At 54.1% G+C, this 10,000-nt stretch overlaps 8 non-coding genes and 1 pseudogene across 8 annotated transcripts; all 9 read right to left on the bottom strand.

The window, feature by feature from the left end:
- Positions 1-795: 795 nt before the first annotated feature.
- Positions 796-988, bottom strand: LOC135491894 (U2 spliceosomal RNA). Its single transcript, XR_010447972.1, has one exon. It is a non-coding gene; the product is annotated as a U2 spliceosomal RNA (small nuclear RNA).
- A 926-nt stretch (positions 989-1,914) lies between these two features.
- On the bottom strand, positions 1,915-2,107 carry LOC135491893 (U2 spliceosomal RNA). The gene has a single exon (XR_010447971.1). It is a non-coding gene; the product is annotated as a U2 spliceosomal RNA (small nuclear RNA).
- Positions 2,108-3,032: 925 nt separating this feature from the next.
- On the bottom strand, positions 3,033-3,225 carry LOC135491892 (U2 spliceosomal RNA). The gene has a single exon (XR_010447970.1). It is a non-coding gene; the product is annotated as a U2 spliceosomal RNA (small nuclear RNA).
- Positions 3,226-4,152: 927 nt separating this feature from the next.
- Positions 4,153-4,345, bottom strand: LOC135491890 (U2 spliceosomal RNA). Its single transcript, XR_010447968.1, has one exon. It is a non-coding gene; the product is annotated as a U2 spliceosomal RNA (small nuclear RNA).
- A 924-nt stretch (positions 4,346-5,269) lies between these two features.
- Positions 5,270-5,459, bottom strand: LOC135491799 (U2 spliceosomal RNA). Its single transcript, XR_010447912.1, has one exon. It is a non-coding gene; the product is annotated as a U2 spliceosomal RNA (small nuclear RNA).
- Positions 5,460-6,457: 998 nt separating this feature from the next.
- On the bottom strand, positions 6,458-6,564 carry LOC135491852 (U2 spliceosomal RNA; annotated as a pseudogene).
- Positions 6,565-7,488: 924 nt separating this feature from the next.
- On the bottom strand, positions 7,489-7,681 carry LOC135491889 (U2 spliceosomal RNA). Its single transcript, XR_010447967.1, has one exon. It is a non-coding gene; the product is annotated as a U2 spliceosomal RNA (small nuclear RNA).
- A 921-nt stretch (positions 7,682-8,602) lies between these two features.
- On the bottom strand, positions 8,603-8,795 carry LOC135491888 (U2 spliceosomal RNA). The gene has a single exon (XR_010447966.1). It is a non-coding gene; the product is annotated as a U2 spliceosomal RNA (small nuclear RNA).
- Positions 8,796-9,720: 925 nt separating this feature from the next.
- Positions 9,721-9,913, bottom strand: LOC135491887 (U2 spliceosomal RNA). Its single transcript, XR_010447965.1, has one exon. It is a non-coding gene; the product is annotated as a U2 spliceosomal RNA (small nuclear RNA).
- Between the last annotated feature and the right edge of the window lie 87 nt (positions 9,914-10,000).

Here is a 10,000-nt window from a genome sequence, read left to right as displayed (position 1 = left end):
AGGTGCCAGTGTCCTCGGGAATCGACAAGGCAAATTGTCCGTGGAGCGAGGAGTGTCCCCCCCAGCACAGTAGTTCCTTAGAAAGTCGAAGGACGCGCCTCGTCCCGCGGTGGCCAAGCTGTTCTGGGCGTGTGACTGGCTTCGCGGGCCCTGGGAGTTCGAGGTGAGTCCGTCCGATTAGGGCGTCTGAATGTAGGTCGCAAACACCGCGCGGAACGACACAAGCCAATCGAGGCGGTGAGCAAGTTATTTCCAAGCGAATCTTCCAACGGCAACCGACGGAGAACTATTCCAAGCATGCCCACCTTTTCACACGCGTTTCATGTAGGCCTGGCGCTGCTCTTTCGACTGGCGGGTGCCCCCCCCCCCCCCTCCCCCCGTTCGAGTGCCAAATTCGGCCCTGAACGTCGAGCACGGCCAGTTTGAGCCCTCACTGACGTCACTGTCGCCACTGTCGCCAGGGACACGTGGCTGCCTGGCTGCGGTGACGTCATCGATATCGTCACAGGGGCTTCCCGTCACCAGGGAGGTCGTCTGCGGCCAGGAAGCCATTTAGGCGCCAGACAGAGCTCGGACACGAGGTTATTCGACCAAACTCTTGCCTTGATTTAATGCCCACACACAACTGTACCGGTATCTGTTCTTGATCTGCCCTGATACATATTTAGTTTAATTGAATCACCTGGCCCCAGGACCCCCACCCCGACCCCTCCCCCTCCCAAGATCGGTAAGGCATGGGAAAGGGAAGTTAACAATGGGGAAGGGCATTTGGGGAAAGGTCTATTGTTGGTTTGTTTATTATGGGCCGATCCTGGAGGTACTGCAATACCAGGCCAACCCGTGGCGAGAGCGGAGCAAGCCCCTGACATCTCGCCGAGGTCCAAAAATCAGTTTAATATCGAAGCACCTCAATGAGGTGCGTATCAGATATTAAGCTGATAAGAACAGATACTACACTTTGATCTTAGCCAATAGGCCGAGAAGCGATGCCGGCGTCGGCTTCGAAAATTCTACATGTTGCAAACGGCGTGAATTGTCCAAGCCGTGACGTTTCGGCTGCGTGTGACGTAGTTGATTTGGTCAACGCCAGATGGCAGCAGACGACGTTGCAGGTGCCAGTGTCCTCGGGAATCGACAAGGCAAATTGTCCGTGGAGCGAGGAGTGTCCCCCCCAGCACAGTAGTTCCTTAGAAAGTCGAAGGACGCGCCTCGTCCCGCGGTGGCCAAGCTGTTCTGGGCGTGTGACTGGCTTCGCGGGCCCTGGGAGTTCGAGGTGAGTCCGTCCGATTAGGGCGTCTGAATGTAGGTCGCAAACACCGCGCGGAACGACACAAGCCAATCGAGGCGGTGAGCAAGTTATTTCCAAGCGAATCTTCCAACGGCAACCGACGGAGAACTATTCCAAGCATGCCCACCTTTTCACACGCGTTTCATGTAGGCCTGGCGCTGCTCTTTCGACTGGCGGGTGCCCCCCCCCCCCCCCCCTCCCCCCGTTCGAGTGCCAAATTCGGCCCTGAACGTCGAGCACGGCCAGTTTGAGCCCTCACTGACGTCACTGTCGCCACTGTCGCCAGGGACACGTGGCTGCCTGGCTGCGGTGACGTCATCGATATCGTCACAGGGGCTTCCCGTCACCAGGGAGGTCGTCTGCGGCCAGGAAGCCATTTAGGCGCCAGACAGAGCTCGGACACGAGGTTATTCGACCAAACTCTTGCCTTGATTTAATGCCCACACACAACTGTACCGGTATCTGTTCTTGATCTGCCTAGCTTCTGATACATATTTAGTTTAATTGAATCACCTGGCCCCAGGACCCCCACCCCGACCCCTCCCCCTCCCAAGCTCGGTAAGGCATGGGAAAGGGAAGTTAACAATGGGGAAGGGCATTTGGGGAAAGGTCTATTGTTGGTTTGTTTATTATGGGCCGATCCTGGAGGTACTGCAATACCAGGCCAACCCGTGGCGAGAGCGGAGCAAGCCCCTGACATCTCGCCGAGGTCCAAAAATCAGTTTAATATCGAAGCACCTCAATGAGGTGCGTATCAGATATTAAGCTGATAAGAACAGATACTACACTTTGATCTTAGCCAATAGGCCGAGAAGCGATGCCGGCGTCGGCTTCGAAAATTCTACATGTTGCAAACGGCGTGAATTGTCCAAGCCGTGACGTTTCGGCTGCGTGTGACGTAGTTGATTTGGTCAACGCCAGATGGCAGCAGACGACGTTGCAGGTGCCAGTGTCCTCGGGAATCGACAAGGCAAATTGTCCGTGGAGCGAGGAGTGTCCCCCCCAGCACAGTAGTTCCTTAGAAAGTCGAAGGACGCGCCTCGTCCCGCGGTGGCCAAGCTGTTCTGGGCGTGTGACTGGCTTCGCGGGCCCTGGGAGTTCGAGGTGAGTCCGTCCGATTAGGGCGTCTGAATGTAGGTCGCAAACACCGCGCGGAACGACACAAGCCAATCGAGGCGGTGAGCAAGTTATTTCCAAGCGAATCTTCCAACGGCAACCGACGGAGAACTATTCCAAGCAGGCCCACCTTTTCACCCCCGTTTCATGTAGGCCTGGCGCTGCTCTTTCGACTGGCGGGTCCCCCCCCCCCCCCCCCTCCCCCCGTTCGAGTGCCAAATTCGGCCCTGAACGTCGAGCACGGCCAGTTTGAGCCCTCACTGACGTCACTGTCGCCACTGTCGCCAGGGACACGTGGCTGCCTGGCTGCGGTGACGTCATCGATATCGTCACAGGGGCTTCCCGTCACCAGGGAGGTCGTCTGCGGCCAGGAAGCCATTTAGGCGCCAGACAGAGCTCGGACACGAGGTTATTCGACCAAACTCTTGCCTTGATTTAATGCCCACACACAACTGTACCGGTATCTGTTCTTGATCTGCCTAGCTTCTGATACATATTTAGTTTAATTGAATCACCTGGCCCCAGGACCCCCACCCCGACCCCTCCCCCTCCCAAGCTCGGTAAGGCATGGGAAAGGGAAGTTAACAATGGGGAAGGGCATTTGGGGAAAGGTCTATTGTTGGTTTGTTTATTATGGGCCGATCCTGGAGGTACTGCAATACCAGGCCAACCCGTGGCGAGAGCGGAGCAAGCCCCTGACATCTCGCCGAGGTCCAAAAATCAGTTTAATATCGAAGCACCTCAATGAGGTGCGTATCAGATATTAAGCTGATAAGAACAGATACTACACTTTGATCTTAGCCAATAGGCCGAGAAGCGATGCCGGCGTCGGCTTCGAAAATTCTACATGTTGCAAACGGCGTGAATTGTCCAAGCCGTGACGTTTCGGCTGCGTGTGACGTAGTTGATTTGGTCAACGCCAGATGGCAGCAGACGACGTTGCAGGTGCCAGTGTCCTCGGGAATCGACAAGGCAAATTGTCCGTGGAGCGAGGAGTGTCCCCCCCAGCACAGTAGTTCCTTAGAAAGTCGAAGGACGCGCCTCGTCCCGCGGTGGCCAAGCTGTTCTGGGCGTGTGACTGGCTTCGCGGGCCCTGGGAGTTCGAGGTGAGTCCGTCCGATTAGGGCGTCTGAATGTAGGTCGCAAACACCGCGCGGAACGACACAAGCCAATCGAGGCGGTGAGCAAGTTATTTCCAAGCGAATCTTCCAACGGCAACCGACGGAGAACTATTCCAAGCATGCCCACCTTTTCACACGCGTTTCATGTAGGCCTGGCGCTGCTCTTTCGACTGGCGGGGGCCCCCCCCCCCCCCCCCCTCCCCCCGTTCGAGTGCCAAATTCGGCCCTGAACGTCGAGCACGGCCAGTTTGAGCCCTCACTGACGTCACTGTCGCCACTGTCGCCAGGGACACGTGGCTGCCTGGCTGCGGTGACGTCATCGATATCGTCACAGGGGCTTCCCGTCACCAGGGAGGTCGTCTGCGGCCAGGAAGCCATTTAGGCGCCAGACAGAGCTCGGACACGAGGTTATTCGACCAAACTCTTGCCTTGATTTAATGCCCACACACAACTGTACCGGTATCTGTTCTTGATCTGCCTAGCTTCTGATACATATTTAGTTTAATTGAATCACCTGGCCCCAGGACCCCCACCCCGACCCCTCCCCCTCCCAAGCTCGGTAAGGCATGGGAAAGGGAAGTTAACAATGGGGAAGGGCATTTGGGGAAAGGTCTATTGTTGGTTTGTTTATTATGGGCCGATCCTGGAGGTACTGCAATACCAGGCCAACCCGTGGCGAGAGCGGAGCAAGCCCCTGACATCTCGCCGAGGTCCAAAAATCAGTTTAATATCGAAGCACCTCAATGAGGTGCGTATCAGATATTAAGCTGATAAGAACAGATACTACACTTTGATCTTAGCCAATAGGCCGAGAAGCGATGCCGGCGTCGGCTTCGAAAATTCTACATGTTGCAAACGGCGTGAATTGTCCAAGCCGTGACGTTTCGGCTGCGTGTGACGTAGTTGATTTGGTCAACGCCAGATGGCAGCAGACGACGTTGCAGGTGCCAGTGTCCTCGGGAATCGACAAGGCAAATTGTCCGTGGAGCGAGGAGTGTCCCCCCCAGCACAGTAGTTCCTTAGAAAGTCGAAGGACGCGCCTCGTCCCGCGGTGGCCAAGCTGTTCTGGGCGTGTGACTGGCTTCGCGGGCCCTGGGAGTTCGAGGTGAGTCCGTCCGATTAGGGCGTCTGAATGTAGGTCGCAAACACCGCGCGGAACGACACAAGCCAATCGAGGCGGTGAGCAAGTTATTTCCAAGCGAATCTTCCAACGGCAACCGACGGAGAACTATTCCAAGCATGCCCACCTTTTCACACGCGTTTCATGTAGGCCTGGCGCTGCTCTTTCGACTGGCGGGTGCCCCCCCCCCCCCCCTCCCCCCGTTCGAGTGCCAAATTCGGCCCTGAACGTCGAGCACGGCCAGTTTGAGCCCTCACTGACGTCACTGTCGCCACTGTCGCCAGGGACACGTGGCTGCCTGGCTGCGGTGACGTCATCGATATCGTCACAGGGGCTTCCCGTCACCAGGGAGGTCGTCTGCGGCCAGGAAGCCATTTAGGCGCCAGACAGAGCTCGGACACGAGGTTATTCGACCAAACTCTTGCCTTGATTTAATGCCCACACACAACTGTACCGGTATCTGTTCTTGATCTGCCTAGCTTCTGATACATATTTAGTTTAATTGAATCACCTGGCCCCAGGACCCCCACCCCGACCCCTCCCCCTCCCAAGCTCGGTAAGGCATGGGAAAGGGAAGTTAACAATGGGGAAGGGCATTTGGGGAAAGGTCTATTGTTGGTTTGTTTATTATGGGCCGATCCTGGAGGTACTGCAATACCAGGCCAACCCGTGGCGAGAGCGGAGCAAGCCCCTGACATCTCGCCGAGGTCCAAAAATCAGTTTAATATCGAAGCACCTCAATGAGGTGCGTATCAGATATTAAGCTGATAAGAACAGATACTTTTTTTTTGCAGCATAAACCCGCAGTGGGTATCTTTTATTTCACGTATCCAAACGGGCATATACAATTATTCATTTACAATTACTGTATACAGGGGTTTTACAAAAGATGTATCTATTTGTTTAAAATTTTTCATTATTTTACTGTGAGCCCGTCCGGTGCCGTCCCGACGCCCGTGCTGAAAGCCCTATTGGCGAGACAGCACTCGGCGTCGCGACGGCCCCGTCGATCCCACAGTACTCCATATGGAATTGGGGGACTACTGCGAAGCCGCCCCCGAACCGTCCCGATGCCCAGACCGACGTCATACTTTGTGTCGCCGACCCCGGCACCGAAACGGCCCGTTGCCGTCCCCACAGTACTCCCCTTACGCTCTCTGTGAACCCAGACTTAGTATTTACAAAACATACATACATATACGCCTTCCAAATAATGTCCATTGAAACTAATTTTCACTTTATAATCTTAACTGTTTACTTTTTTTGTTTTAGCACCAATGGAAGAATTAATTAACATGTGAGCACCAAGTATATACGTGTACGGAATATTCAAAACTATTGGCACCACTTATTGCATTTTGATATTTAACATTTTATTATTTTTGTTGTAGCACCAATAGAAACGGAACATTTAATTATCTGATTAAATCAATGTGGATAAAACGTGCCAGTGTAAATTGAAGGCATACTAACATAAAATAATAACATAATAACATAAACCATAAAGGTTTAAAACATAAATTAATAACATAATTCATAACTCATGTTTAAAACAATGTGCCTATAGTGCTCAATGGCAAGTATATACATATGTGCGCCCAGTGCAAAGGGTCGAGACCATCCATCTGGTCTCATTCTGACCCCTGCTTGGGAACTGGGCTAATCTAAGTCGCCAAAAAATTTTATACTATGTTTTAAAATTCACATTTCTGTGCGTGCGTTCAATTAATACCCTATATACATATATTTACAATATTTACAACTAACTATGCAAGATGTAAAATGCAAAAAGAATGAAGGAAAAAGAAAACAAGAGGGAAAAAAATATATTTTTGAAGGAAATTGAACAGTGGAATATGGCAGGTTCGGATAAGAACAGATACTACACTTTGATCTTAGCCAATAGGCCGAGAAGCGATGCCGGCGTCGGCTTCGAAAATTCTACATGTTGCAAACGGCGTGAATTGTCCAAGCCGTGACGTTTCGGCTGCGTGTGACGTAGTTGATTTGGTCAACGCCAGATGGCAGCAGACGACGTTGCAGGTGCCAGTGTCCTCGGGAATCGACAAGGCAAATTGTCCGTGGAGCGAGGAGTGTCCCCCCCAGCACAGTAGTTCCTTAGAAAGTCGAAGGACGCGCCTCGTCCCGCGGTGGCCAAGCTGTTCTGGGCGTGTGACTGGCTTCGCGGGCCCTGGGAGTTCGAGGTGAGTCCGTCCGATTTAGGGCGTCTGAATGTAGGTCGCAAACACCGCGCGGAACGACACAAGCCAATCGAGGCGGTGAGCAAGTTATTTCCAAGCGAATCTTCCAACGGCAACCGACGGAGAACTATTCCAAGCATGCCCACCTTTTCACACGCGTTTCATGTAGGCCTGGCGCTGCTCTTTCGACTGGCGGGTGCCCCCCCCCCCCCCTCCCCCCGTTCGAGTGCCAAATTCGGCCCTGAACGTCGAGCACGGCCAGTTTGAGCCCTCACTGACGTCACTGTCGCCACTGTCGCCAGGGACACGTGGCTGCCTGGCTGCGGTGACGTCATCGATATCGTCACAGGGGCTTCCCGTCACCAGGGAGGTCGTCTGCGGCCAGGAAGCCATTTAGGCGCCAGACAGAGCTCGGACACGAGGTTATTCGACCAAACTCTTGCCTTGATTTAATGCCCACACACAACTGTACCGGTATCTGTTCTTGATCTGCCTAGCTTCTGATACATATTTAGTTTAATTGAATCACCTGGCCCCAGGACCCCCACCCCGACCCCTCCCCCTCCCAAGCTCGGTAAGGCATGGGAAAGGGAAGTTAACAATGGGGAAGGGCATTTGGGGAAAGGTCTATTGTTGGTTTGTTTATTATGGGCCGATCCTGGAGGTACTGCAATACCAGGCCAACCCGTGGCGAGAGCGGAGCAAGCCCCTGACATCTCGCCGAGGTCCAAAAATCAGTTTAATATCGAAGCACCTCAATGAGGTGCGTATCAGATATTAAGCTGATAAGAACAGATACTACACTTTGATCTTAGCCAATAGGCCGAGAAGCGATGCCGGCGTCGGCTTCGAAAATTCTACATGTTGCAAACGGCGTGAATTGTCCAAGCCGTGACGTTTCGGCTGCGTGTGACGTAGTTGATTTGGTCAACGCCAGATGGCAGCAGACGACGTTGCAGGTGCCAGTGTCCTCGGGAATCGACAAGGCAAATTGTCCGTGGAGCGAGGAGTGTCCCCCCCAGCACAGTAGTTCCTTAGAAAGTCGAAGGACGCGCCTCGTCCCGCGGTGGCCAAGCTGTTCTGGGCGTGTGACTGGCTTCGCGGGCCCTGGGAGTTCGAGGTGAGTCCGTCCGATTAGGGCGTCTGAATGTAGGTCGCAAACACCGCGCGGAACGACACAAGCCAATCGAGGCGGTGAGCAAGTTATTTCCAAGCGAATCTTCCAACGGCAACCGACGGAGAACTATTCCAAGCATGCCCACCTTTTCACACGCGTTTCATGTAGGCCTGGCGCTGCTCTTTCGACTGGCGGGTGCCCCCCCCCCCCTCCCCCCGTTCGAGTGCCAAATTCGGCCCTGAACGTCGAGCACGGCCAGTTTGAGCCCTCACTGACGTCACTGTCGCCACTGTCGCCAGGGACACGTGGCTGCCTGGCTGCGGTGACGTCATCGATATCGTCACAGGGGCTTCCCGTCACCAGGGAGGTCGTCTGCGGCCAGGAAGCCATTTAGGCGCCAGACAGAGCTCGGACACGAGGTTATTCGACCAAACTCTTGCCTTGATTTAATGCCCACACACAACTGTACCGGTATCTGTTCTTGATCTGCCTAGCTTCTGATACATATTTAGTTTAATTGAATCACCTGGCCCCAGGACCCCCACCCCGACCCCTCCCCCTCCCAAGCTCGGTAAGGCATGGGAAAGGGAAGTTAACAATGGGGAAGGGCATTTGGGGAAAGGTCTATTGTTGGTTTGTTTATTATGGGCCGATCCTGGAGGTACTGCAATACCAGGCCAACCCGTGGCGAGAGCGGAGCAAGCCCCTGACATCTCGCCGAGGTCCAAAAATCAGTTTAATATCGAAGCACCTCAATGAGGTGCGTATCAGATATTAAGCTGATAAGAACAGATACTACACTTTGATCTTAGCCAATAGGCCGAGAAGCGATGCCGGCGTCGGCTTCGAAAATTCTACATGTTGCAAACGGCGTGAATTGTCCAAGCCGTGACGTTTCGGCTGCGTGTGACGTAGTTGATTTGGTCAACGCCAGATGGCAGCAGACGACGTTGCAGGTGCCAGTGTCCTCGGGAATCGACAAGGCAAATTGTCCGTGGAGCGAGGAGTGTCCCCCCCAGCACAGTAGTTCCTTAGAAAGTCGAAGGACGCGCCTCGTCCCGCGGTGGCCAAGCTGTTCTGGGCGTGTGACTGGCTTCGCGGGCCCTGGGAGTTCGAGGTGAGTCCGTCCGATTAGGGCGTCTGAATGTAGGTCGCAAACACCGCGCGGAACGACACAAGCCAATCGAGGCGGTGAGCAAGTTATTTCCAAGCGAATCTTCCAACGGCAACCGACGGAGAACTATTCCAAGCATGCCCACCTTTTCACACGCGTTTCATGTAGGCCTGGCGCTGCTCTTTCGACTGGCGGGTGCCCCCCCCCCCCCCCCTCCCCCCGTTCGAGTGCCAAATTCGGCCCTGAACGTCGAGCACGGCCAGTTTGAGCCCTCACTGACGTCACTGTCGCCACTGTCGCCAGGGACACGTGGCTGCCTGGCTGCGGTGACGTCATCGATATCGTCACAGGGGCTTCCCGTCACCAGGGAGGTCGTCTGCGGCCAGGAAGCCATTTAGGCGCCAGACAGAGCTCGGACACGAGGTTATTCGACCAAACTCTTGCCTTGATTTAATGCCCACACACAACTGTACCGGTATCTGTTCTTGATCTGCCTAGCTTCTGATACATATTTAGTTTAATTGAATCACCTGGCCCCAGGACCCCCACCCCGACCCCTCCCCCTCCCAAGCTCGGTAAGGCATGGGAAAGGGAAGTTAACAATGGGGAAGGGCATTTGGGGAAAGGTCTATTGTTGGTTTGTTTATTATGGGCCGATCCTGGAGGTACTGCAATACCAGGCCAACCCGTGGCGAGAGCGGAGCAAGCCCCTGACATCTCGCCGAGGTCCAAAAATCAGTTTAATATCGAAGCACCTCAATGAGGTGCGTATCAGATATTAAGCTGATAAGAACAGATACTACACTTTGATCTTAGCCAATAGGCCGAGAAGCGATGCCGGCGTCGGCTTCGAAAATTCTACATGTTGCAAACGGCGTGAATTGTCCAAGCCGTGACGTTTCGGCTGCGTGTGACGTAGTTGA

Source organism: Lineus longissimus, chromosome 7 (genome assembly GCF_910592395.1).
Source record: "Lineus longissimus chromosome 7, tnLinLong1.2, whole genome shotgun sequence".
Lineage (NCBI taxonomy): Eukaryota > Metazoa > Nemertea > Pilidiophora > Heteronemertea > Lineidae > Lineus > Lineus longissimus.
Note: the sequence above shows the minus strand (reverse complement) of the source record. Positions and strands in the feature narration are given on the sequence as shown.